The sequence below is a fragment of the Epinephelus lanceolatus genome, chromosome 1, assembly GCF_041903045.1.
Source record: "Epinephelus lanceolatus isolate andai-2023 chromosome 1, ASM4190304v1, whole genome shotgun sequence".
Lineage (NCBI taxonomy): Eukaryota > Metazoa > Chordata > Actinopteri > Perciformes > Serranidae > Epinephelus > Epinephelus lanceolatus.
The window spans coordinates 21,861,278-21,885,810 of record NC_135734.1 but is presented as its reverse complement, the minus strand read 5'-3'; the positions used below and the strand labels follow the sequence as shown (position 1 = coordinate 21,885,810).

The following is a 24,533-nucleotide window of genomic DNA, read 5'->3' as shown; positions in this document are numbered from 1 at the left end:
ATTAATAAGCTCGTATCCCTCTCACTGGCATGTTTGCATGTTTTAATGCTGCCTTTAAGCATTAAGGCAGGTGGCTGCGGCTCACCGTCTGTCTGCTAATGCTCTCTCTTATTAATACATCTATTTATTTATTGTATTGTAAACACTTGCAGGAACAAACATCATCTTAAATGCGCTAGCACATGTGCTGTATCAACACATAACTCCAGGCTATAAATATGTCTGGAAAGCTGTGAAAAGCTTTGCCAAGCAACTGGTAGAGGCCCATCTGAGCCAAAGCAATCTGGTCTCAAGCATGTACAGCATGAGATGTCTCGCTGACTACATATTCTACAGATGTGTCGGATGTTGGGGATTTATTAACGGAGAGCTTACAGCACTTGCTCATGTTCCGCGATTCTCTGTGGGTCCAGTGTCATGTGCCTGACATGTACATGATGAGCAGTTTTCCACTATGCCCCTTATTAAAACGGATATTGGCTTTTAAACGATGCATTTATGAGATGATAATTGTATGGCAGAACATTGATCACTTTCACAAAGACCCACTTCCATGTGATGATCAATCCAACGAAGAGCAAAAGGGAGGGAAATCAATGTGCTAAACACTTAGCTCCGCTTTGACAATGCACAGTAACGATGTCAGATGATGCATTAAGCGCTGACCTTGCTCTCGTCAAGGACAGAAGAGTGTTGTGTACAAGACAGGAGCATGAAGCTGTCACCAAGAGCGATATGTCATCGTGGATGAAGACATTTTATTTAATTTGATCATGTCCCTGCCATTTGTTAATGCCTGCCTGTTAGAAGATAGGTCATACACTACAAAAAACACTTGAATCACATTTTTTATCATTAGATTAATCCATGAATCACATGTTTAATCATTAATCATTAATCCATGGATCATATAAAGGACATGGGGGTTATTCCACAGAGAAAACTACCATTAGTTCCACTAATTGCATTGATGGCGATTTTTCTAAGTCTACAGCTCTTACTTTTGCTATTTTATATACAGTATATATTTTGAACTAGGGACGGAGACAGGATGATTTATACTGCGAGATTATCTAAATTTGTCAACCATAAAATACTTTGCCATAGTGTTTATAACTTGGGACTTCAATGGGGGGGTCCACGACCTCTAGGGAGTCCTCAAAGTTACGGCAGAGGAGCCCCCAAAATATTGTTTGAGAATTAATTCATTTTAATCTTCTTTTTTTTCTTCAAAAATTCAAATATATTTGAAAATACACTGTAACATGATTCCAACAAAGTAGTGCAGTACAGTTCACAACAGTAACGTTACCCATGAATCCAATCATGTTAGCTAGCTAATGCTAAATCAACTTGCACACTTATCAATAATAATTGAGAGTGTTAGAACATTCTAATGAGCCATTATGGATTGTAAAGTAACTTTCTGAGCATGACACTCTGACACACCCTACATCGAGGATTTCTGCACGTTCTGGTTTTCCCGGTACTGTTCTCTTTTGTTGAGTGACTGCCCTGGAAAATGACTATCCTTTCCCAGGATCTGTTTTCTTGTGAAAATGCACTCCTAATTCAGAATGTCAGAGTTCTAAATAAATCTTTTCTACTGCTATTCCATCCTTCCCTCTTGACGCACAGCAATGATTGGCCATATGCCTATACTTATATACGAGAGTTTACCTAGCAACTGCTGCATGGGCTGTCACTGTCTTAGGTAGGCTGTCCAGTCATTTACATTATCATGTGCAGTCGGTAGACTACTGTATTCCCCGCCGTACTGTCAGAGCTATACACTTTATAACTGCCACATCAGAGTACAGAGATTATTTTGTTTTGAAAGCCCCTGACCGGATGTTGCAGTTAGGCTGCTCTCATGTGTCCTGCTGCTGTTGGGATGATTTAGATGTCTAATGTCAGTTCTGACAAATCACTGCATGAATCAAAAGTCTGGTTCGCTCTGAAATGACTTGACAAAAATGGTTCATAGGTGTCTGTAAGTTTGTCTACTTTACTGATGTTGCTCGGTCTGTGCATGTGTGTCCATGGCAGCCAGTCTCTTCAACCCATTACAGACTAATTGGAGATTATTCGTGCCTGTTTTTGTCATCACAGTGGTATAAACCCATACTTGCATTACTCGTACATTAATGACTTTTCTTGTTACTTCAGTAAATGGTAATGTGTAGTTATTGAAGATAGACCCACAAATGGTCAAAGAGGAGGGCAACAGCTACGTATATCTGACTGCTGAGTGTTGTCAGCTTGGCTGCATGTCAGGGCAAATAGAGGTAACAGAGGCAATAGGGAGTCCTACAACTGTTAACATAGTGGGCTCTAGTTTCCCGGCGCGGAGCAGGGTGGCGCAGGGTGGCGAACCCCGCACGGAGCTAGTTTCGAGCAGTGCAACCTGAGGCACGCTCAGTTTGGTAGTTTGGCAGACCGAGGTGCGCTGAGATGGGTGTGGCGGCGCAGCAGGGGGAGGTGTCAACAGATCCATTTTGGCGCAGTGACAGTTTTGTGCCAAAAGGCTTTGCCGAAGGTGCGCTAAAAGCTCGCCAGCTGAAACCACGTCTACTGTCAGCGCAGGCGGAGCACAGCCGGTGTAAGCCAAAGTTTGGCTGACCAGCGGACAGTGCACACACGTCACTAAAACCTCACAGGCAGGTTTCCAGAATGTCAGGCACATTAACGATGCAATAAATAGCCACAAAACCACTATTCAATGCAACTATCTGCAATCAGCACATAAATGTATCTCTATACCGACTGTCCCGTCACATCTGATGTCAGATCAAAGGGGATTGGCACCGTTTGGCACATTTGGCACGTGTAATGGAAACCCAACTTGATTTGATTAACACAGCTACAAACTGATGAGTTCACATCCCTCTCAGCCAACCACAAACAGCCACAGCATCAGATAGGGAGTATATATTCAGCATCTGTCATCTTAGAAAAGTCAAAAGAAAAGAAACCAAGTGAGACTGCGAGAGAGAAAGAGAGAGCGCACGCACGAGAGAAACACAACATTGATTTACAATTGTGGTGACCTTCTCCCAGGCTACCTTTGCATCATCAGCCCATGGAGGTCTGCTCACAGTTCCATATATTCGGACAGTGCGAGCAGACCTCCCGGACCAAAACATCAGTTTCCTCCTGGGAGAAGTTTGGCCGTCTGACGCTGCTGCTCTCTTCTGCTATGGCAAATTGAGTAAACTCTCATTACGCCTTCGCGCGGCGCATTTAAGGGCGAGGAGAGGGGCTCATTTGATTGGTGTGATGTGTGTAAAACCCACTCCACGCCTTCTCTCCTCCCTCTTTCCAACTTGCGCAGGTAGGAGGGACTGAGGTGGGGAAGAGGAGTAGCTGCGCCAGCGCGCACGGTGTGCCAAACTTGCAAAATCTGCCTGGCCACACTCAGTTGGCGAAGCGCAGGTGCGCTGCGCCCCCGCCTCGCCCGGTCTGCGAAACTAGAGCCGAGTATGTTTGCAAATGTGGTTTAACACCCTGTGTCACGCGTCAAATGTCCTGGTTTTTCACAAATCAAATGTGGTAACCCTGCGCACATGTCAGAAGCACCTGTGATAGTGCAGAGGGTGAGGCTAACACACCTAGCCATGCTCCAACTGCTGCTGACTTAGCAGCTACAGGCAAACACAAACAGTAGAAGAAAAGAAAATATTCAGAGAGCTATCTCAAAGGCAATTCAGTTTCTTTTTTTACATGTAGGGGGTCCCTGCTCCATCTGTCTTTGAGCTATGGGGTCATCGGCCTAAAAAGCACTGAAGACCCCTGGTGTATATCTGATTGTATGAGGTCATTATGGGAAATGTTGCAATGCAGGACTGTTTTGTGGCAATGTTGGATTTCCATGTGATTGTAGCATCAACATGAGTATTGAATAGATAAAATAAAGACGTGTCAGGTATTTATATTGCTGGATTAACTCAAAATGGACATCTTTTCTGAACGAAACCATCCTCAAATTTCCACCAAAAGAAAGCATCGCAAAAATGGGACTGTTGCCATACACTCCCATGATGAAATGTAACTGTAGCCAGTGAGTGTGTGTAAGATTATTTGACAAGAGGAGTCTTCACTGTTAATTCTCACTATCCTCACTGGTGTTTCTTTACTGTAGAAGCTAATTATCCTCCTCATAAAGCATTGCAGATACCTTTAGAGACAGGTTCTCAATCCTATCAGAGAGCAGAATGGAGACTATTGCAAATCCAGCACAGTACACAATGTGCAACAGATTAACTAGAGGCCAAATAGACATCGGACAATGATAATCTATTTTTGTGTCACAGGGCACTAAAATGGGTTTTCAACCCATTTCTCCACCTGTGGGAAAGAATCACAGCTATGACAAATGACTAAAGGCGAGACGAGAGATGGGTGGGGGGGCAGGTTGGTGGGGGTGAGAGCGAGCGGAGAAGGGGAGCGCAGTTATTTGCAGACTCTAAAATCGGAACAATATGAGAACTGGAACACAATTTGGCATCAGATTACTCACAGCGATATCCATCAAAACACACAATTCAGTCACTCAATATCATTACTGTCGCCTTGATTAGCTTTTAAGCTGGAGATAACATCTTGATGTGGTAACACAAGTGGGAGAAGAGTCTCGGTCTCATCTGTTTCTATTGTTGAGGCCACAACAGAGAAAAATGAACCACGTACCAGAGCAATGAGTGAGATGATTCATTACAAAAATGATTGATGAGTCTATCATTAACATCCTCTGCCTCACGTCCCGCAGAGATGAGGACAACAACAAACTTTTCCCACTCCTGACATCTCTTTGAACCAATACTTTTATATTGTCAAAGTGTTTATTAAGAGCGTTTTTATATGAATTGCATGTTATGTTTCTCTGTGTGCGGAGATAATATTGCAATCAAATGTTTTTAAGCTTCCTGTGGCTTCTTATCAAACCCTGTAACATTCTAGGAACACACTGAATTGACTCACTGGATGCTGGAGCTCTGGAAAAAAAAAAAAAAAAAAAAAAAAGCCCCAACTTTTCACTCTTTTCTTTTCTGACTGAGAGTGATTACTTCATCTTCCATAGCAATCCTCCACAGAGAGGAATCAATCATGAATTGAAATATGCCATCATTCAGTCACAGAAACTATCCCCCCCATCTACGAGATTAAATATCAGCCATAATGAATGACATAGGCTCTTGTACCCATTAATTATAAAGATTAGAATCATGACTTTGTTTTGAACTGGTGCCCGTGCTGATTCTCAAGGTCACTCCCTCTTATAAGAGGACTTACTTGCAAAAAACGCAGCGACAGGAGGGATTAAATGTTTAAAAATAGTTTTCCGTGCATCTTCCTGTCGTCTCAAAAATTGCTTAAGCAAAGTTACGGTGACAAAATGACCAAAATGATCGAATTCTTAGAGTCTTGCTTGAGCATTATTCACAAACACTGCCTGCACCTTGGGCATTATATTGTTTGGTAACTGTGAAACCCTTAAGTAGAGATGAAATGAAAACCTGAATCTCGTCATCAGTCTTGCCTCTACATACCTGTAAATTTGATCTGTGCCACCAGGGTGGACTGTGAAATCATGTGGCTGCACATCAAAGTGTGACTGAACTCAGTGTGCATACTAATGCCGGAGCAATGCATGCGCTGAGCTCTGTGATGGAGAGAAAGAGAGTGAGGAGAGCAAGAGGAGGGAGAGGGAGAGAGAGCAAGAAAGCAACCAGAGAAAATCTCCCTTCAAAGAAAAATAAATATATTGGAAAAACTGAATTGTGTTGACATTTAGTGAATATTTTATCCAGGAGAAAAATAAGGTTAAACACAATTTTCAGGTACATAAAGGTCCACCTTAACTACGTTTCCATGCTGGTATCTACCTTTCATCCATATATTATACCCCCCACACACACCCTCCGCCCCTTAACACATCAACTTGAAAAGAGATATAGCTGGTATGGTGCCAAAAGCAGCAGTCACCGTGTGTATCCTCTTTATCCATCATATCCGCTGCATCATTTCCCTGGTCATTGCCTGTTTACCAGTGGTGCTCCATGTCGTGACTGTGGGATTAGAGCTATAGGAGATAAGTGATTGTCTCCAGGTAGATACAAGAGCTGCCTTGACAAGGCAATGAAGAAAGGAGTCTGAGCACAGCACTTCAGTAGATGCTGTCCCTATTTCTCTCTGTTATGTCTTTCTCTATCTATCTGTCATCCATTCATCTGTCCATCCGTCCATCCATCCATCCATCCATCCATCCATCCATCCATCCATCCATCGCTCTCCAAGGTAGGTCAAAAGAAAGATCCTGCTTGGCAGCTCATTCCTCACTCTGATGAAGCCGCTTGTTAGAGACTCATCAACTTCTCTCTGTGTCTCTCTCTCTCACACACACACACACACACACACACACACACACTGCAAAGCTATCTTTCACTCTAATACTTGTCTTAGAATGTCTCCATTTCACTTTTCTCGCTGCCTGCCTTCCCTTCTCATGTCTCAGGTCTTCCCCTCATTAAAGACATCTCCAACAGAGGAGTGTAGGAGGGAGGTATAGCATCTGACCGGACTGAACCGTGACATGTTCAAAGAGGGCAGAGCGCACCACGCAAGGGCTCTCATTACCCCAGTGGCCCTTGGTGGCTGGCAGTTATTGCAATAAAAATGCACCTTCGCTTTTCAAGTGCATGCATGGGGGTGTGACGCATGCATGCCAAAATGAAGTACATGCAGGAAGGGGACAGAAAAAAATGATTTGTTACACACACATACACACACAAATTAGACTTTCAAATGACTCTCATGTGTTATTATATACAATTATTGCAATTAAGTCTGTCATGCAAAGGAGGCATTCAGCACGGTGCAAGGAAATGTTCCTAAATGGAACCTAATGGAATTGTACTGGATGTCTTTTGCTTGACACTGTTGCAAAGAAGTATGTTTTTGATTAATTTCATCATGGGGTAATTTGTACATTAATTTTCACATTATTGCTCTGATCCGTCAACACCTATGCACTCTAAACGGAGGAAAATGCAATAACGATATTTGCCAGCTGTTTCTCGCACACAAATCAAATTAGAGTGCCGCTCTCAAGACTCAGCAACAGATGGTTGATCACAACAAGAGGAGAGTAAATCCCCAGTAGTTACTGTACTATGACACCCCTATGTTTGTCTCTGCGGACCTTTTTGGAAGAGCTCCATTATTTATCCATTTTCACAACTGATGGCATTTTGTAACAGTAAACCGCTGTGTGTTTTAAAGCAGACAGACTCATTCAGCTGCACACAATGGCAGCTTGTTTAAATGTGTTTGAAAGGTCTCCTATCTTTCATTTTCAGAGTTGCTGTGGCTGAGGCAGATGCCAACTCTATAGAAAATACAAATGTCTTCAGACCCGCCTGTTCTCGTTGGAATTTAATTAATCACCTTCAAATTTGGCATGTGGCCTTCTGAGAATAGTGCAGATTTTTGTTGACGTCATGAGTGGAGCTGGGCACCTCCTCTCCGATAAGAAGAAGAAACAGGGCGAGGCACAGATAATTGTTTATTCTCAGGTCTGTGAATTCTAGAGCAACGTATCCTCATACAGTGGTTTGTATGATATCTATGAATTAGCCCCTCACAGATGATGTTACGTCCTTAACCTGAAGTTATGTAATTAATGTAAAGTTGCGGAGATTAGGTTGGGGCAAGTAAAGTTACTGTGGTTACGTTTAGGAAAGGAAACATGGTGAGGACGTACCCTAAAATGAGTCAAAGTTTACTTAAGTTTTCTCACAGTTCTAAACACTGTTAAGGACGAGGTTCAGAAGGAGAGGTCTACTATCATGTGCGTTGGTCAGAATACATCATTGGTGAAACTCTCTTTTGCACACAAAGGTTTATTTTCCCAAACTCAAGAAATCACAGTTAAACATAAAGGGGGAAGCAAACACATGGGTTGTGAATCAGCACTGCCACCCCATGTGATGACAAAGAAAGAATGAGTGAAGGGGTGTACAGAGTTTAACTAGGGGGTGAGCAGGTGAACTCAATCAGGTTAATGAGAAAACAAAGAGTGAAAGGAACTAGGGTTGGGTCGGTTCTTGGTAATACCAATTCGGTTCGGTACTCCGTCTTGGACCAGGTTTTTTTTTTTGAGACCGACCGGACCGCATACTCGGGCAGAGCGTACGCGGAGCGGACTCCGCGGAGGTCCACCCAGTAAAAGTGGACGTCCGCAATCCCTGTGCGCGCAGAGCACGACCACGCGGACTCCGCTCCGCGCACCAGTGTCACACAAAAGACTGCTTGGCATGTATTTTTCAGATCGTGGGGATTTTTCACAGACATTTTTACAGGAAACTACAACGCCGAAGTGCGCTCGACTATGGAAGCCCGAATGACTGCGGACATTCCGACATTCCTGAGTCCACTGCGCTTATAGTACGCCCGAGTCTGTGAGCACCTGTGTCTGCCTCTTCGGCAAGCACATAGCAAGCAGGAGAGAGAGGGGGGTGGGGGTGGGGGTGGGGCGGGGACTGAGCTAGGAGGTGCGAGTGCGCATGCGCCGAGGCCTATACTGTAGCCTGGGGAGTCGATAATGGCGCACAATTTAGTCTTGAAGAAATCAAAGAATGCGCCACTATGGCAACACTTTGGCTTTGAGCCAGACGAAGGAGGCAACCCTTGTTTGCACTGATTGAGTAAGCTGCAAAATTTATTTGTAAGGAATAAAAGAAACATCGTGTTACTGTCACCTCTGTTGTCCTATGGTTGTTTTTTTATTTTAAATGAGTCACTTGTGCCCCCAAATGGCAAAAATCCGGTATTACAGACTTGATGGGGTTTTTCACAAAAATCGGACTGTTTTTTTTTTTTTTTTTCTCATACCGACCCAACCCTAAATGGAACCAATCTGTGCTGAGGAAAGGGGAGGAAAGAAAGTAAGGGTAGGTGAGGGAAAAAAGTGACAAAATAAAGGAAAATAGGAATCTTTACTACAAACACCATACTCGTGGGAAAAGTCCTGTGTATTGTGACCCATCTACCACCCCAACCTGCCACCTTAAGGATTGCTCAGGACCTTTCCCTTCTTAACTTCTGTCAGTGCATTGGTCACATAATTGCAGCCTTCCAAAATATGTGGGTTATCATAAATTACTGGCCTATTATTATGTGGGATATAATTTTGGTGCTTTACTTTTAACAGGAAAATGTACAAACACTGCATGCTTACAACCTGGAGGATATGCTTGTCAACCATAGAAATAGAATGAGAGTAGAACAGACATCCATCATTTGTCATCTGCTTATCTGTGGCTGGGTCGCAGGAGCAGCAGGCCGAGCAAAGCACCCCAGACGTCCCTCTCCCCAGCAATGCTTTCCAGCTCCTTCTGGGGGACCCCAAGGTGTTCCCAGGCCAGATGACGTAATCCCTCCAGCGTGTTCTGGGTCTTTCCCGGTGCTTCCTACCAGTGGGACGTGCCTGGAACACCTCCAGTGGGAGGCGCCCAGGAGGCACCCTTATCAGATGCCTGAATCACCCCAGCCTACCCCTTTTGACATGAAGGAGCAGCGGCTCTACTCCGAGCTCCCTCCAGATGTCTGAGCTCCTTACCCTATCTCTATGGCTGAGCCCAGCCACCCCAAGGAGAAAACTCATTTCGGCCACTTGTGTCCATGATCTCATTATGTCGGTCACTACCCAGAGCTCATGACCACAACAGTCAGGCGCAGTGTCCACATCACTTCAGATGCAGCGCCAAACCGCTGATCCATCTCACCCTTCATTCTACCCTCACTTGTGAACAAGACCCTGAGATACTTGAACTCCCTCGCTTGAGGCAGTAACTCTCTCCCAACCCAGAGGAGGCAATCAAACAGACATATTCATTCAAATGAACAGAGCAAGATGGTGAGCTCAGCAGCCATTTGTATGTGTACCATTGACATTGCAACCGTTGTAGTGGGCTAACTTCCATATGAACAAGCCAAGTCACAGCTCACTGAGGTGAGGTTTTGCAGTAACAACCAAATGAGCAGTGGAGTACCCCAGTACATTTTCAAGTAGGTAGCTTGTTACTCTTAGAATATTACTATCTATATATACCTAACTGTTATTTCCCTGTTTCTTTTGTTGCCATTCATTTCATGTTTGTTGAAACCTAATGTAGGCTACTGTGGCTGCCTGCAAAGAATGAGTGAGAGCCGTTGCTCAGCGTACAGCTCAGAGGATGAGAGACTACGGGATAAACAGTATGTAGATCAGCATATTTTCACATCTAACCCTGTGTTTTAAGGGTTTATTTTGATCAAACCAGAGCTGGTGTTTGTTGGAAGAGTAGACTAACTAGGTGACTAACTTAGACGATTATGGTGAGTTTTATTTTGTTTCTGTAGAGTTTGAATGAAGTTTGTTTTACGATCAGTTAACAAGGTAATTATGCACTCATCTTAGTTGTGTCTTTTCCACAGTTGTATTTTTTCTGTTTAATAGGGAAAATTTGTGTAAGAAAAACGCAGTTCTCAAACTAGTGAGTGTGACACTTTATGGCCCCACTGTCACTAGCTGTCATCATAATAACGGGCCTTAACAGCAATCTCAATTTTCTTTTGAGCTGGTCAAATGTCCACAGCAAACAGTTCAATGTCCTCTCTGTCCATTCTACTTCTATGGTGCCTACTCTCAGTGCATTGTAGCACAGCAGCATCTTTTACAGCGGAAGTAATAGCATAAAGGAACAAGGATGACAAATTCTGATATGAATATCAGAATTTGTCATATTTGTTCCTTCCTAGTATTATGATGTCACCTTTCAGATATTGGCATTTTGGTTATTACACTGTTGTCACAGCCAATACAAATGTGCCATTACACATGGTAACTAATTACATACAGTGACACCACACACACTTGTATCAGTCTATTAAAACTTTGTGTTTTGCAGGATACATTAAATTACAGGGACTCACCAGTCCTGCCTCCTTTCCACTTTTCTTTAACTATTGTATTATTTAATGTTTTATTCATGGAACGCATAAGGGTGCAAACGTTGTTGTGTCACACTGCGTTAGATATCATCAGATTGATGCGATCACATCAACAGCTTCATCAACATTTTAATTCCTTGTGTCTATCATCATTGTACAAATTAAATAAAGAAAGCACACCATCTGCCTATGGCTGCAGAGATGTGGTCCTGTGTGTTCACATCACGCTGCTCTGTGCCATACAGACACAATGTGATTCCCTGAAGAAGCGTCTTTTCATTTGTTGAGATATTATTGTCATGCATCCCTGTGATTGGCACAGCTGTTCCAGAGCGATGAGACCAGTGATGCCTCTGGCTTAGAGCCAGCCCTTTTGCACTTTGCGGTGGTGTATATGCATAAACCAAAATAGCGGGTATGCTTAGAGAAGTTCACACAGTCCATGCCAATTAGCACGACAAACAAAGTAAGGCTGAGGCTGGAGGAAAAGTCATTAGTTTAGTTGGACAAATTCAAAGTCTGACCTGATTGAGCCGCATTGAAAAGTTGAAAGGTCACCAAAGTGATAACAATTCCTTCTGTGAAAATCATGCATGTCTGAGCAAAAATTCAAGCTGAACCAAAGTGGTGGATCAGCTGACTGACTGAGCTTTGCTGGTTGGAGCAATTAAAATGTGAAGATGCTGGTTTTTACTTTTACATGTTGTTAATTGAGTTAGAAAAACATGGAATGTAAGGATTTGGGAATTTGGACCTCTCCTTATTTTTATTTCTTTAGACTTAACATAAAACACACTGATGAATGTCTAATGAATATAATCCTCAGTTGCAGCCTGATGAAAGTGGCAGATGAAAAGAATGAAAAGAGACGGAGGAAGAGGAAGTTGGATAAAAAGACAGATGGAACAGGTTACCAGCCAGCAAGCTCGCCATACTGTTGTGTCTCCTCATATAACTCATCACAAGGCACATGCCTTTTTTTCCTCCTTTCTTCATCAAGACTTGGTCTCTCACTGACCTTGTCACAACATGCAACTAAAACTTTTCTTAGAGGACACAACAAAACTTCCCCACTGTATCTATGTGCTCCTCTTTCACAAGATAAACAGAAGTGTGAATATGGGTCAGTCCTGCAAGGAGTAGCTGAAGACTTTCAGTCACAGATCTATTGATGCACAATCTGGCTGTAAGGGAGGCACCTGAAAAACACTTGGAAATCACCATATCAGATCAAAATTTGCAGAAACCATTTGATTTTTCTCACTAAACAGAAGAAAGGACATAAGCTACCTGTAAATCTGACACAAGAGACATTCCAAGAAGAGGAGAGAGGCAACAGGGAGGAAACCTGGAACTTTAGCCATCATAAAATCAGCTGGTAAATCTCTCCTTAAGAACTGTCAGACTGATTTTTCCTGTTGTGCGTTCAAAGGTTCTATATGTTACACTCAGAGCATTAATATAGCAGCAAACTACTATTTGCTATGTAAAGATGTAGTAGAGTAATGGCGTCCCAAGCAGAGAATGATGTCAACTCCCTCTTGTCTGTGTTGAAATCAGAACTTCTCTGTGCTTTGTTGTGGTAAGCTGGTCCAGTTGCACGTACATGTCCCACTGGCTAGCTTATTGCCGCTGCTTTGCACTTCACTCATACAGTGGTTATCGCAGATATCAAGATATTGTCATCGCAGAAATGTAGCACCCACTCTGTAGTTCTCCAGAGTTAGCACCATTAGCTCTGTTAGCACTGCTGCCATTATGTATTGCTGTTTATGGAGTTAGCACGGTAAGCTGCTATCCGCTAGCTGAGCCACCTCCATGTTGAGAACCGTGTCCATTTCAACACCCACGACAGCTGTTGTGGGTGACTTTTTATACAATTTACCCACTTATATATTTTATTTAGGCTTAAAGTTATGCATATTTAATGGCGGGTGGCTTGAGTCACAGGCCGTCTACCCCTTGCCCCACTGCCCCATGCTCTTGTCCAAATATGGTCACTTGTGGCTCCAAAAAAACAAGATGGTGACCGCCAAAATGCCAAACTTGAGTCTTCAAGTCTCCAGAACAAAAACCAATGGGTGACTTCACAGTAGCTATGTCCATTATTTTATACAGTCTCTGGTCCAGACAACGCAGATCCTCTGAATTTTGTATTGAATCCCTCCAAGAACACTGCAGTCTTGGATATGACAAAGTTTTCACATGAAAGTGCATGCGCATCCCTTGAAGGACACTAAGTTGAACACATCGGAATTTCTCAGCTCACTCAAGCAAAGCTTCAAAGTATTGATCGTTTCATATACGGTACTGTATAGGGCATTCATAACTGTCATGTGTGACTCAGTGTAGGTCTTGCATCAGCCATGATACCAGAAGTAATTCAGCCCTGTTCACTTTGCAGTGTCTCTGAGCAAAAGCTCTGTTAAATCAGGAGGCCTTGTCATACTAAAAGACATTCTCCATTATGTCGGAAGGCATACGGGTGAACTAATTAGGAACTCTTTGTTCATTGCCACAAAGTGCTGGCTCCCAGCTCCGGGCCACTGACTACACTGGCCAGGTAATGAGCTGAGCTGGCCACATAGGAGCCCCTGTACGCAGCTACAGGGAACGCTCCAGCAAAGACCTCCATACTGGAGACGTGTTCCTTCAACACGTACGGCGGAAGGCAGCAAGGTATGCGCCGTGCTGCCCCCACAGCAAAGCACTGTTCACTCAGTGTTAATGAATCAGTCAATTTCTCCCAGATAAATCACAGTGAACGCCTCGCAACGGCCGACTGTCACCATGATGAATTCCTTCATTTCATGTAATAAGCTGGCTGGGAAGTGATTTATCCATGGTGCGCAGGCGGCTATATACAGCAGTGGACAGAGGCGAGAGATACAAAATGAAGTGTAATATGTCATTGAAATATTTCCCATGCAGTCAGTGAATAAGGTTGAGCCGGAGGAAAAACACTTAAGTCCAAAATCCAGTCGATATCAAAAGATTTCACTCAATCTCTGAAGCAGCCAGTTGGGATATTCGGTTGAATGGCCGGCCTTGTGCTGCGCTAAGCGATCCCTGAGCTGCTGCGGGCCCCAAACATATTTCCTGACATCACCATATAGCTTGCTGACATTTGGCTTGAATTATGCACTGAGCCTTTTCAAGACCCTGTTCTCTCTACTCCTTATATTACAGAATGAGACAGAGATAAGTGGGAGTGAGAACTACATTCTAATGCTATTGATTGTCTTTGCTCTGCCCTCGTTTCAGGGCCAAGATTAAAGGCTGTTGTGATTTTTTTAAATGCACACCTCCTCTCTGGCTAAGTAGGAGACACTGCGTGCTAATCAATTTAAACCACTGCCAAGCTCAAAGCATCACGCATAACAATCCCCTCCCAGTTTGTGTAAGGGGATTGATGTGATTGTCATGGTTTTGTGCTGATCCCGGTTAAGTGATGCTATTACTAGACTGAAATCCATCTGCTATTTGACCCACAAAACTTCAAATACTATCAATAGTGGAGAGAATAGAACATATCAGTGAGTATAATTTTCACTTTACAGATGGTGTGATATCCTCACCCTGCCAACTGATACTTCTTTCCTGGACTACTTAATTTATATACATTGAAATGAGCTTTGCAAAACTTGACAGGGGCAATCAAGATCTGAAAAGGAACAGAAGGCAATAGAAAGAAAATGAAATAAATTTAAGTGAAAGTAAGTGAGCCCGATCAAACTAATGGATATTTCTGTGTGGATAAAAATGCCAACATCCATGATCATTAATCATATTTATATTAACAGTGCTAAAAGATTTATACTAACCAAACTCCACTGATGATTCCATTTGTTGAAATGGGAAAAAAGGCTCTCGGCATTTTTCTCTCTGTTCCACATATCAGAAATATCCTCCACTTTAATTTATGAGTCATTAGGAATCTATAATAGTTAAAGTAATAATAGTATTTCACAGTTTTCTGCAGCGGGAGATAATTGGAACTGAGACATTAGGTAGCAAGTGGTCAGTAAATGAAAATAATATTACTGGACGAGCACTTTCAGAAGGTGGTCCAGAAGCTTCACCCTGACTAATCTGTTTCAATTAAGCTGCTGTGCAGGGGACCCTTTGTACACCTGTCGACCGGATGAAAGCTTGTAAAAATGTCCACTGTGTAGCCTTAAGTGTTTGTCCATGTGTTACCAAAAATAGGGTTTTAAATAGATATCTCTTTCATATGAGTAACACAGAGTAACAACTTTTTTGATTCCACCTCACCCAAAACTCAAAGTTCACCAATGAAGCCCCCAGAATTAGCCCCCGAAGAGCTGTCTAGCTCTCTCCCTCGTCGTTACCACCACCTTTATGGTGCTATCTGATAATTAATTAAAAATAAATGAGATATTCCCTGAACTTATGGGCTGCAGAAATCGAAAGGTGATGTAGGAGGCTGCGCCTTAACGACTTAGGCAGGGTGATAATTAAGGAGCTGTCACCATTTGTTACCTTGTCGTCGCATGTGTGCGTGTTTGACTGTGCATGTCTGCGTGTGTGAGCATGTGTGTGTGAATAGATCCAAGCGCCCTAATCTCTTAATATGCGTCTGAGGTCTCATTTGAGTTCAGAAGTCACCATTTAATTATACTGCGGCAAATACTTAATTTTCAATTATGATGGCGCTGGGGAGCTCACCTTGGAAAAGGACGACTCCAAGACAGGCGGACGGGGCCCCCTCTAACCTTTTCAGAAATGGTTTTTATTTTTTTATTTGAAACACTGGAGTTTGTCGGTGTGGTTGATTTGCATGGGGCTGAGGTATAATGAAGGTCTCGTGTTGGTGACCCTTTTTAGTTCTGACTCAGGGGTCATGTTGGAGGGATAAGCTCCTGGCTGCAAAGGAATCTGTCTTTCAGTGGGGTAATTAGCGCACACACACACACACACACACACACACAAATAACTATAATAATAACAGTGTGAGTTTCCACAATGATGAACAATAATGCTCTGTAAACAGTGGTGCCAAGCATGAAACCAACACTGTGTTACCAGAGTTGTCATCTTTTGAAGACAAATTTTATTCATACTTTGGTATGACTTAACATTAACCTGTGGTGTCGTAGAGACTGCGAAAGAGGACGTTAGTCGAGACAAAACAAACCTCGGGTGAATGTCTAAGGTAAAATAATCTCTATAAACTGTATTAATATGCAGAATCTGAAGGTGACAGCACAGGAGCTTGGTATTAGAAGCGTTCTGGTTTCTGTTTGTAGTCGTAGTAGTATGGACCAATAGGTTTTGAATTGCAGGTAAACAGTCTGTGAGGTGTGACACATTGGCAAATGCAAACTTGGAACCCACTGGCTATGGTCTGATGACAAGTTAGCTTTATATTTTTTCATCTGTTTAAAGAGATTAGCCGAAATGTGTAATTTGCAGCCTAATATTAGGTTATATAAGCAAACATGGCACCCTGTAATTTGGGATGGATATTGATTTCCTGTCAGTGTTTCTATTGTTCATCAAACCACTTTGAAAGTGATACCAATGATATCGTTCGCCATCATTGTTATATGTAGCTGTGGTCTAGACTCCGCCATCCACCTGGGTTAGAATTATTTTTAAAAGGATATATTTAGAGTTATTGCTGTCATTGTAGTCATTCTTGGTGTGAACGGCCCTTCATGCCTGTTTTTAGCAGTTAGAAAAAGCCACATTCCTCCCCTGCAGAAAACTGAGTGGTGAACAAAAGCAAATCGAATTTCGAGCAAGAAATGCTGACACAGTATTAAAGAAACAGGGTCATGACACAGTAGGGCAACTATTGTTTGAGTCATTATTCAAAACATAATTTTCACTATGGGAGGTCACCTGCAGTGGTGAAACTGCTATTCAATTATAATGTCCCATGTTTGAATTGAAGTGAAATAAATTGAAACACTAAGTGGCAAGTTTGACAATGCACTTGTAACTGCAGCTCAGTTCAGAGGCGCTGAACCACATTAGCAGAAAACATTAATGTCCAAAGGCTGAAAGTGGCAGTTTTTTATGAGGGTTTGACTTCAATATAGAGCTGAGAAGTTTATAAAATTTCTCCTGCAGAAATGAGGTTAGCATTATGCAAAATTGCTCATTTTATGTTGCCTCAAATCTTCTCAGAGTGGCAGCCAATAGACAGCACTCAGCAGGAGGCTTTCCTCCGAGCAGTTGGCATCGCTGGGCCTGAGCAGTGGGACAGTCTCACAACACAATGAGTGATGAAATGGCTCCCGAACCAAGCTCACTGCCTCGTTCACTTTCCCTCTTCCTCCCTGTCTGTTTCTCTCTCACTCGCTCTTTCGCCTGAATACTCCACTTCAACTGAAAGCTTCCCTTGTTCTCAGCATAGAGGAGCGGATGCAGGTTGAAAGGCATTTCTTTTTTTCTTCATCTCAGTGAGAAAATGAGCCTGTGTCTGGCATTGGTAGGAACAGGGCTTCTACAGCTTTCTTCTACTGAGAGCAGGTACAGTATGTGAGTGCCAGTTCTCAAGATTTCCATTTTGCCAGACATAAAGATGCCCCCCTACACTTTTTTCCCAGCTCGAGTAGCACCATCACACGTTGTCACCTATCCTGCTCAGCTGTTACAGTCAAAGAAGGAGAAGGAAAAAAAAGAGTGAGTGTGGAAGAGGAGAAGGATAAGGAAACTTTTTTACTGTTGAATGCAATTTCCTCTGCTCTGTTTGTTCGATTCAAATGCTGCTCATTTATCAGGCAAAACTACCTGCCAAACAGGAGAGAAAATACACAATAACTAAATCCCCACAGAGTTATAGAGTGGAGGAGGAGGAGGAGGAGGAGGAGGAGGAGGAGGAAGGAAGGAAGGAAGGCAGCAACCAACCCCATTTCAATTGGCTGACTCACTTTTGTCACAACTGGACCCAGTCTGCATCTCTCCCTCTCTCCTCTTTCAATAACACCTACGTTCCAACACCTACACTCTTTCTAAGGTGACATCCACCTGCATCATGAAGGCAACCTGCACGGAAACAGGAAAATAGCAGCGGTCAATGATGCTGACTAAGATTTTGTATATTTAGGCTCTGGAAATAACAGTCAACACAGGGTGGGTGTATTTATACTTGACATTATATTTAAAAACATGCATATTAATGCTTTTGTTGGGAGAAAATAATACATGACAGCTCCTTTGTTATTTATCAGCTTTAAAGGATAGGATCAGAATTTCCAAAGTCCATCCTTATACAGTTCTGTTATGTTGAAGTATGTGCACTGAAAGAGTTGTAGTCTATAATCATTCCTCCTCCAGACTGGCCATGAAGTGATCTTGTTCTTATGCAACTACGCTGTAAACATGCCTGTAGCAAGAATTTTAGAAATGTGTCCACTCCTCCCAAGTGGCCCAAAAAACTGCATTTGTAGGTTTAACCCCCCAAAATATCCGGGAAAAAATACAGAGGACATGACCTAGTATCCTTAAAGCTACAGCTCTACACGTAAGATAATAATAATAATTCTAATTGTAATAATAATAATAATAATGATGCAGTACTACGTGGTGACAATGGCCAGTATGAAGAGGACGAATGATATTACATAATATTAGAAAGGATTGTCAATTTCGTTTTCATCTTCAGCTTGACATTGCATCCACTTTAACCAATTATCATAGGGGAGGGTCATCAATTTTCCCTAACCAATTATGAAAGACCCACATATCCGCCTGACTCTAACGTCATGCTAAGTCCACACTGAAGTGTAGCCATGCCAACATACTTGTTTTGCCAGGGTTTTAACAGTGGCACTCTGGCACAAATTGGACCCGTCGTAAATTTGGAGCGCTGTCTGAATGTACCGTTCGGTTCTCCAGAGCACCACACTCTCAGAGTGGCGGAGTGGTATCTGGGCAGCAGAGTGCTGAGTGGAGTGAATGTGTGATTAACTTCACCGTTCGTTGGTCATGTAGAAATGTAGAAATATAATCAGGATTCCTACACATTTGGAATTTCAAAATTCCACACTTTTCCATACCCTAATTTCCAGACTTTTTTTCAGAGAATATGCGACATCTGAGTAAATATATCAGTTTATCATATTTCACATCATATTTACTTATTCTTAATAGGCGATTGTAGCCAAGTACCATAATGGCATGCAAATAAAAACTCAGGTAAGTTCAATGTCTGGACTGAGGCAAAAAGGTTGGGACTCTGGGTGCAAGCGATGCAGTAACGAGACGTCAGTGTTTTTTCCTTTCATGTGGCTCAGAATCGCCTTCTCCCCCATGTTGATGATGTCAAACGATCTCACACAAAGCTTGCATCTAGCTCTGTGTGTGAATTGGGAATCCTTGACCACAGGGCCGTCGCAACTGGACAGGCAAACTAGGCAATTGCCTAGGGCCCCGAGCTGGAAGGGGGCCCCCAGAGACGGCTGACATTGGTCCATATCAATGTTCAACTTGATAGTCATCTGTCTTGGACACCACATATATCTAATGTATGTAAGAAGCTGGTTCAGATTGCTGTTATGGTTGGTAGAATAGCCAAATATTTATCCACAAAAATATTAAGACAAGTGATCCACGCTTTAATTGCGAGTCAAGTGAATTATTGTGCTGTGGTTTGGGGTAATGCTGGAGTGGGAGAAGTAAGTAGACTCCAAGCTGCACAAAATAAGGCTGCAAGAATTATTCTTAGATGTCCAAATGATACTCCTATTGAAGAGCGATACAAAATACTAGCGTGGTCATATATCAGGGACATAATAGCTAGAAATGTTCTTCAGTTATTTCATAACTTATATGTTAAAAAGAAGCCAAGACTGTTGATAAGCAGGTTCCAGCAGGTGAAAGACAGACATTTAGTTAACACAAGAGCAGCTAGCACAAGTGATTATGTTTTACCCAGGACTAGGCTTGTAACTGGTAAAAGGATGTTTTGTTTTCGTGCTGTGAAGTTATGGAATGGTTTACCTGATCTCATTAGGAATTTACCAGAAAAATATTTTAAACAAAACATTAGGGGTATTTTTTAAGGAGTATCTGAAGTTTTATTGTAACTGTATGACTGTGATTGAGGGTATAGCTTCTATGTAATATTATCTGTATAGGCTTTGTTGTGTGTGTATAATGCCATCCATGTGTTGTATGTATGTTTTTTGTTTTTTTGTCTGTTCTATATTGTATTGTGTTTCAGTTATACTGTATTGTGTTTCTATTATATTTTGTAATGTTTTTATGCTATGGACTCTTATAATAGAATAGCCCAAGTGGGCTAAAAGAGATCCAAATAAGCAAACAAACAAAATATGATGGAACCCCTATAGACACTGCAACAACGACAACACGTTGGAAGCTGCTGCTTGCGAGTGGCTAAGTAGGGTGATCAGACGTCCCACACTGTGCGGGACTGCACAGCATTTCTGTCTCTTTTCACGCGTCACGCAAATTGAGACCATGTCCCGCATGATTGGTTGCCACCCGCGCTAGCATTGTTGGAGTACCGTAGTACTACGGTACCACTACTGTGGGATAAGTTCAAAGTCCAATCAAACACTCACCCTCTTGCGCAAAACAAAACAAATCATTCAGCACGCTATGCAAGGACAGATTTCAACCAGCAGCAGAAATGAAAGGCAAATCCTACCAGTTGTGGGTTGAACGGGGGTCACAGACGCCGTATTCCTGTCAAATATGCTGCAAGATAAAGCTTACCGGTGACGGGGAAGTCCGGCTCCAGGTCCAATAATTTCTTCTTTGTTGATTTCATGACTGCCCAGAAATACCTGAACAGCCGAGCCGTGGCGGCACACAGGTATGTGATGTGTCAGAGGAGAAACAAGCTGTTCACATCTCTCTCTTTGTGGCAGGTAACGGCCCACAAACCTCACCGCACTTTAGGGACGGTTCTTTACTTATGAAGGGACTGTTCTTTACTTATGAAGGGACTGTTCTTTACTTGTCAGGGGAGGAGGGTGGCTGGTTGATTTTTATTTTATTTATTCATTTTATTTTGATCCCCCCTATGTTAATCACTTATTGATGCTGTTTTTGAAGTATGAATAAGTCAGTAAGTAATTTATTCCATTGAAATATCATTGATGTATAATAGAAAAGTGATTTATCTTTTTATAAATGACAAAAGGCACATCTGCCTCATTTTTGCTGTGGTATTGTGATACTACTCAGAACCATGATACTTTCACTGGTATCTGGGGGGGGGGGGGGGGGGCTCCAAGGTGCCTCTTGCCTAGGGCCCCCCACAGTGTCTTGAAACAGCCCTGCTTGGCCAACCAGTATTTATATACGGTATTGTCAAGCCATCCATCCAAAAACTTGCATCTACCCATTGTGAACCACATGAAACTCGTCTTCTTGTTGAAGGTGCGGTGTTGGAGTGAAACTTGATACCTGGGGGGCTGGAGGAGGGTCATGGGGCAGCGGACTGGACAAAGCACTTGTCAATCATGTAAAAGGGGCGATATGTTTTCTGAGATGTTTGCTCTCACACAAACTGTGCTTGGCCCGGCATAAAACATGGTCCGGATTGATTAAATTATTTTTGGAAATACCTAATTTTCTGTTTTAAAAAACAGTATTTTAGAACAGTGGTAATAGTCTGGAAACATAAATATTTTTCCATACTTTATTTTTCATTTTCCATACTTTTTAATACCTGGAAATTGATCAAATTTATTTCCATACTTTTCCATACTTGCGTAGGAACCCAGTATAATGCTCCATTGCTTCGACCAACAGGGCTCTGAATTTACGAACGCACTATGTCAGGTCACTCACTTTCCTGTACTGCGAGTGTTACCTGAAAAAGTAAACACTGACCGGCGGGATCAGACTGGCCAACCTGTATGCTCTCATACAGTGGATGGATGATTTGACAGGACTGATGAAGGTGGGATGGCTGGCTTTGTGCTTGATCAATCTTACCACACTTGAACTATTTCCTCTATTTTGTTTTGCTATCGAAGCTAACATTAGCTAATGCACTAAAAAATTAGCATTACAGAGTAATCAAATATTCCTCTTAAGACCTCCCCAATTTCTGTTTGGTGGACATGATAACTCTTAATACACATAACGTTATTCATCCCTACAACAGTAAACACTTTTTCCTAACCTGATATGAGGTGTGCGCTGCTAATGTGAGCATTTCTGATCATCGCCTCCGTCCATTCCTTTCGTCTTATCGTACTTAACCATAGTTGACGGGCAGTGGCGGCTGGTATATGATGAAATTTGAGTTTTGAGCCATGACTCCTTCTATTCAGGCTCCCAATAACACAACAAGACCACATTTTAAGACTCCTGTGTAGCCTACAGCCCTTGGTGGAGAGTCATGTTTTGCCTCCAGCCAATGAAATGACCCATGACACTGATTGGCTAATTGTAGTCCCCCCGTGGTGCTTTTAGTTGTTTATTTTAACCAAGAAACTGCATGTCATGCTGCCAGATGAAGCAGTCAACTCGGTGGAGTGGTTGAATTCCAAGGTCAGGACCCAGGCAACAAATGATAACCAATAAAGATGAACTAAGTGTTGTATCAAGACAGACTTGAAAAACATCCAAGCTATACTTTAGTGAATTCTCTGACTGCCAACACTATTTACGACATCGTCCTCACCCTTTCCTCTGACTGAAGCTGTGTACCAGCTCTTATTTGGAACACATTCTCACTGGAGGAAGAGCTCTGCTGCTTACACCAGCTGGCACTTTACCAAGCAGTCTCAAGTATGTACAATATAACCCCTGTTTTGCTTCACTTTGTTCAAAATTGTTTTTTTAAGCCAAACAATTTGGAGAATGTGTATTCTTCTGGGACACGGCAATTGCCTGTACGTGTGTGTGACTGAGCAGACTGCTACTAATTTCCTTTTTCTGTTTTCACCTGTTCCCCTTCTTTATTGGCAGAGGAGACCTTGAGGCTCTGCCTTCTCTCCAGCACTGGGGAGCCTTTACACAATCTAACAGCACCTGGATCGCATGCTAAAATGGCAGTGGCAGCTGTCTCTGATATTTCAAAACTGAAAGAAAGGCAGCAAAAAAAAAAAAACAGAGAGAGAGGAAAGGCATCTAGTGAGTTGCAGGCTACTGTTCACCATTTACCGAAGCGTCAGTAACTGCATGTATCCACTGAGGTGTTTGTGTACACTGGACACCAAAACTGTGATTTTCCTGTTTGTAGCTACTCATGTGAGTAAACCCACAGGGGTGTGAAATTTAAAGAGGTAGGGGGTCCAATAGGGTCTCGAGTGGACCGCAAATTGAAATGCACTATTTAATATAATCAAAGCAAATAGATGGAGTCCAACTGCAAGTGAGAGGAGCAGGCGAAATGATGGAGAAATGGGGGTTCTTGTTAGATTCCCATAGAGGTTTATCCCTGGGTGGTCAGAGCGTCCCAGGGTGCTCCCTTTTTCTCATGTTAGTGGTTTAATTGGAGATTCAACAGCAGGGGGAGAGGACGAGGGAAAGTGGGGGAAAGGGCCGATGTGGTATGAGATAGAGGGAGTTGCTGAGCAGAGGAACTCTTTGTGCTTGTTCTTGAGGCAGAAATTGCAAGGCCTTGTTTGTACTGGATTAATCAGCAATTGTCCTACAATTGAGAGCCAGAATATTTATTCTGCAGACAAGCTGATAGCACTAATGATGATAATAATAACAACAATAACAACAGTTGAGTCTCTTGGGACAGCCTTTTCTGTGGGCATTTCTTCAATAATTACATGATGCATACCCATAATTCAGCACTAATGTGTTCAGAAAAATAGCGGGGGCTGAGAGGTAGGTTACACAACCGAGGGAGGCTGAAGTCTGAAAATAAACCAGGCAGAGCTAACATGAGGCTGCACTTCTGTAGTGGCTGTGTGTATTTAAGAGATAAAGCAGCTGAAAGGCAAAAATAATAATCCCACTGAGACATGGGTGGTCCCTGAAAATGCAAATGATGTTGTTAGTTTCTGTGGATCCCACTGTGGAACTGGTGTGCCTGTGACCCCCACGCCCACCCCCGAGGTGAGCCCAAATCGCTTTAAGAAGGGCACTAGTCCTTTTTTTTTATCTCATGCTTGGCTTCTCCAGGCTTGTGATTGATGCAGGCCTTTCTGAAGCAGCAGCACTCATTGTTTTTAAGACCACATACCTGAGTTATGAATGTTTCATTCAGGAGACTAAATATGAACTGGCCGGGTGAGAGCCTCCCCAAGAGCACTGAGGAACGGAAGACTCATGCATGCTAATAATGGCCTTAGAGCGGGTGGAGGAGAGGAAGAGGGTTATAGCAAGAAAGAGAAAACAGGCAGCGACCACATCAATTCACTGGTTTCTGTATTTCTCACTCTTTCTTCCGTACATTTCCACCCTTTCCGTCAATCACTCAATTCTTGTTACCAGCTACAAAAATTTTGCGACAAGCTTCCAAAAACAGAGCAATCACACAAACACTTTTGACTAAAGCAGCACAGCAATAGATCCATCTTGCTTGACTTGGGAGACGTGGGGAATAGTGTTTTGCTGCAGTGACACGC

The 24,533-nt window shown here is 42.6% G+C and overlaps 1 protein-coding gene across 3 annotated transcripts in view; it reads right to left on the bottom strand.

The window, feature by feature from the left end:
• The window catches only part of tafa1b (TAFA chemokine like family member 1b), a 146,474-nt gene that overhangs the window by 41,726 nt on the left and 80,215 nt on the right, over window positions 1–24,533 (bottom strand). The window lies entirely within an intron of this gene.